Source organism: Cynoglossus semilaevis, chromosome Z (genome assembly GCF_000523025.1).
Source record: "Cynoglossus semilaevis isolate Cse_v1.0 chromosome Z, Cse_v1.0, whole genome shotgun sequence".
Lineage (NCBI taxonomy): Eukaryota > Metazoa > Chordata > Actinopteri > Pleuronectiformes > Cynoglossidae > Cynoglossus > Cynoglossus semilaevis.
Genome location: NC_024328.1, coordinates 1809404 through 1814232, shown reverse-complemented (window position 1 = coordinate 1814232; position 4829 = coordinate 1809404).

The window sequence follows — 4829 nt, the reverse complement described above, 5'->3', positions numbered from 1 at the left end:
GAATTAGGTGTTTACCACAGCCATTTCCATTCTCTTCGTGAAATCTACCACTGCCTGTTCTTCTAAGTTTCTCTCCCTCACACCAGACCTACCTATCACTTCCTCATCTCCTCTGTTCCCTTCCCCTACATGACCATTAAGGTCTGCTCCAATCACCACTCTCTCTCTCCCCTGGGGATACTCTCTACCATCCAATCCAGCTCAGTCCAGAACTTCTCCTTTTCTTCCAAATCACAGCCCACATGTGGGGCATAACCACTAACAACATTTATCATCACTCCTTCTATTTCTACCTTCACACACATCAACCTGTCTGACTCTCGTTTCTTCTCCACCACATTTCTTACATATTCTTCCTTTAGGATCAGCCCTACTCCATTTCTCTTCCCATCTGAACCATGATGAAACAGTTTGTAGCCTCCTCCAATGTTTCTAGCCTTGCTGCCCTTCCACCTGGTCTCCTGCTACAAAATGTCTACTCTTCTTCTCTCCATCATATCAGCCAGTTCTCTACTTTTCCCTGTAATTGTACCTACATTCCAAACTTCAGACCAACACTTCTATTTTTCCTCTTTTCTCTTTTTGTCTGAATCAATCGCCCTCTTCTTCTTCTTTGTCTCTGACCAACAGTAGTCCAATTTCCACCAGTACCCTGTTGGTCAACAGCACTGTTGGTGGTCGTTGTTAACCCGGGCCTCGACCGATCCGGTATGGAAATCGTTTTAGTGATTCGCATATTTGATTTGGCTAAAAGTGTTACACCGGATGCCTTTCATGACGCAACCCTCACCATTTATCCGGGCTTGGGACCGGCACTATAAAACACTGATTCCTGTACCCTAGTGGCTGGTTTACATTTCATCTATTGGTCTATTATCTATATCTCAGGGTTAATATTAGATCTCTGACTGAAGTTATTTTCCATACACATTTTCATTTCCCTGAAATCTCCACTGTTGTCCAAACGCTCACACATTCTCTTCACACTCTGCAACACTCACTGCTGCGGCTTTGAAACTCTTTGTTCTCCCCCCTCCAGTGCTTTGATATGCCAGGTGTTTATTTGCCAGCACTAAGCGAGTGTTTCAGTAAAGAGCCTTTCCGTGTGTCATGTACGCCTCAGCTTGTGGAGCTTTTGTTTTGTCTTAGAGCCACTGATCTTATCTGATGTGCACTATTCACTCTGGGCCCCTGAGATCCCTCTATCCTTGATGTAGATGATCTCCTCCATCTGTTGCATGGGCACTCATGTAAAACACACACACGTACAGACACAAGGCCTTGATCTAAGCCGTCATCTGTGATGGTGGATGTTCCTCTGTGGCTGCTGTCACTCAACTACTTCCTGTGCCGACAGTTTAATTATGTGAGCGACTTGACTACAGAACTGTGATTACTGTGATGAAACACTGTAAAACCTAAAAAGCATTATTTTGTGAAGTAACAAAGTAACAAAGAATATATAAATACTGTATATTCTTTGTTACTGGTATGCAAGTATAATTGCATACCAATAACCATCTAGGATATTTGTATATGCTAGAAAACATACTATGACATACTATGACAGTTTATTCCATATTGTGCTATACTATAGTATACTATACTTCACTATACATTATTGTGAAGGAAAGCACAAAATCCATCATCCATAATTAATTGCATGCTTTTTGTGCAACTTGCGGTGAAATCACTTTCTTGTTCTCAGGGACTGTCTCATTGTGCGTTTTCATAGCACACACAGTTGTTGTGTAATGGTGGCGCTTGTGTACATATGTGTGCATGTCATAAAGGTATGTTCACCAAACAGCTGAGCAGCCTTGTGCTTTTTTTGCGGCTGTATGTGACTGATCTGTCCTTGAAAGAGAAGAAATATGGCTGTGTAGGCTGTAGATACTGTAAACTGCTGGATAGTTATATACACAGGGCAGCAGCAGTTAGGTCAAGTGTCAATAAGTAGGTTAGTGTCAATAGCTTTAGTGGTAATGTTATGTTTGACTAAGGTTCAAGCTGCAGTGCGTGGTTGATACATTTATGGCTAACTTTAACCCATATGTTGATGTACATGATTCCACTAAGGTTTCTACAAAGCTATTGAAAGCCCTGTTTTTTACTGTTAAGTTCAGACACATAAATGATAAGAAAATATTGATCTTTCACAGTAACTGTTTTAATGTATTTTTATTAAAAAATTCAACTTGTACCAAATTACAATCTTTAAACTCCCAGAGGTCTAGTTAATTTTTGATCAACACATTCACACACTGCACATGCAGATGTTATAGTCCAACATTGTATTGTAAATGTCTGATGATGCATGTAGTTGGTATAGATGGTGGAGACAATCTGCAGCCAGCATGAGCACATTGCTGTTACTAGGTTTGACCAGTAGGGGCTCTGTCTCAAACATGATGACAACCAGCTCACAGCTTCTGTATTTCTACTCCTGCTCTTTGACAGAAGGGATGTGAAATGTCTATCCAGATACCCTCCCCCGCTTTCTCCTCATTCTCTGGCTTTGCATTAGCACATGTGTATTGGTTACTGAAACATATCAGATGGCCATGACCATAAAACCTGGGATTTGGCCAGCAAATTACTGCAGGGTTTCTAAGCCACTGTGGAGTGTTTTGTTCATGCGGTCAAAATAAACAAACCTCCTCATTACTGTCTATTTAATCTCCCTTTTAGCATGGCGATCACTCAGTGTGTATTGTTTGTGGACAATAGCTGTCATGTGTTTTCTCACTATAATTACGGCAGAATAAAGACAAGGACACACAAATTGCTAGGTAAACAAGGGTTCCAAATGTTTTATTCCTTCAATATCACTGGCAAATATAAACTGCTGCTTCACAACTGATTTCCAAGGGTTATTTTTCCTTCCTCTTCCACTGCAATGAAATCATTTTCATCTGTGTCCAAATTCTCCAATTCTTAAAAAGTGAATGCAGAAACGTCCATCCTTCTGTAACTGTCCAACGTACAAACATTTGGCCTTTCAGTAGAGAAAGGTGGCAGGTGACGATGAAGATGATTCTGATGATGTATTGAGGCTGAGATGCAGTGTGTGTGTTTGTATAATGCGTAAAAAGCACCACAGTTTTAGATGACACAATGAAAAGGAACATCCCAGCCAGTGAGTTCCACTGGGTTTAAACTGTTTAAACTGGGATATGGTTAAAACCTCACCCACTGACGCTGAAGCCCATTTCTGACAAGGGTCTTACAAACCAGTGCTGGGACCCCTTTGTGATACATGTGGCTACACCACACACAAGCATACATATCAGGTCTTTAAGGCATTGACAGCCACCTGGTTTGCAGGAACAGAATTATCAACACAAAGTAAACAGAAAACAAATACAAATACACATGAAGACGAGTTTCCCCTGGTGCTGAAATCCTGTAGCTTAAACAACTGGTCTGGAAGATTTTCACACCTGCTTCTTAAGGCAGGGGTCGAGAGCACCGGGGACGATGAAGGAGGGAAGAAAAGGTAATTATGTGTCATTACATACACATGTATGTGTAGGGAGTCACTTGTACAAACAGGTAAATGCAGACACTAGGACTGTTACTTTTTTCAGAATGGTAGCTCAAGTAAAATCTTTCCAAAAATGTCAGACTTGTGAAGAATTTGGCGCTAGCATCCTTTGGGCATGTAAATTAAATTTATCTATTTAATCAAAACATTTCCGTTATTGGTCATCTGCTCAGGTGTCTGCTCAGGCATTGGCAGTAAACAAAAGCAAGCAATTTGTCCCTCTATGGCAGGCACCAAGGCATTGACAGTCCTTGAGGAAACCTACAGTGAAAAGGCACTGATTTTGGGTTTGTGTTAAATTTGAATTATGCCACATTTGTATGGTTAGCCCCCATTTCTAGTTGGGTGTTTACCAAAGCAGTATTCAATTGGGGACAAGCAGCAGCATGTGCAGGCACAGAGGTTATAATAGCCAGCGAGCAACACTACAAATCAGAAAAAGGCTTGAAAAAAAGAAACAATTGCTGGTTTCTGTCAGACTCTTTAACCCAAATGTAGGCTGCTTTTCAGGTCCTTTGACGCTCAAAACAGCACATACAATATCAGGTTCTGGTGAATTCTAGAAGCCAGCATTTTGGTTCAGTCAATCCTGTGAACTTGGAATATGCCAATTTTTGTGGAATTTTAATGTTGTATTTGTCCACACAGCAGAGCAGGAGGAATCTTGTTTTTTCTTGCCAACAGCAAAAAAGAAATCAGCATCACTCTCCCCATATAAATGAAACTTTGTACTAATGCTGCTGGATTTTATTATCACCACTGTACTTGAATTCAGAAAATTAAACTAAATTTATTTTCATAACAAACTTTTTAACAAGTAGTAACAGCCCTGTCACACAGAGGAAATGCACACACATGGTAACAGGCCGTGGACGAAACAAAGAAAGAGAAAACATGAGAATCATAGACAGATATTAATGCTAAGGTTCATACACTAAATTTTTCTTGACTTGTTTTGATTTTTTTTGCATTTTCTTAGTAAACAACCGAACACAAAACATGAACAAAACCACTGCAATGTTTTTTTAACCGCCCACCCTCTACCACCCAGAAGAATAATTTTCTATCTGAAGAGAGTGTCGAAATACGCACACACGCACAAACCTAACCAAACTCACTGTATACACATGCACACACTGACAGATGGCACCTCAGTGATCACATCTGCCCACTCACACCTACATTTACCCTTTAGTTTCCCTAGTGTCGCTACACGTTTCCTCTCTCTTTGAAAAGGTTCGGATTCAAAAAGATGAAACGAGACAAAGCAGCATTCCTCACT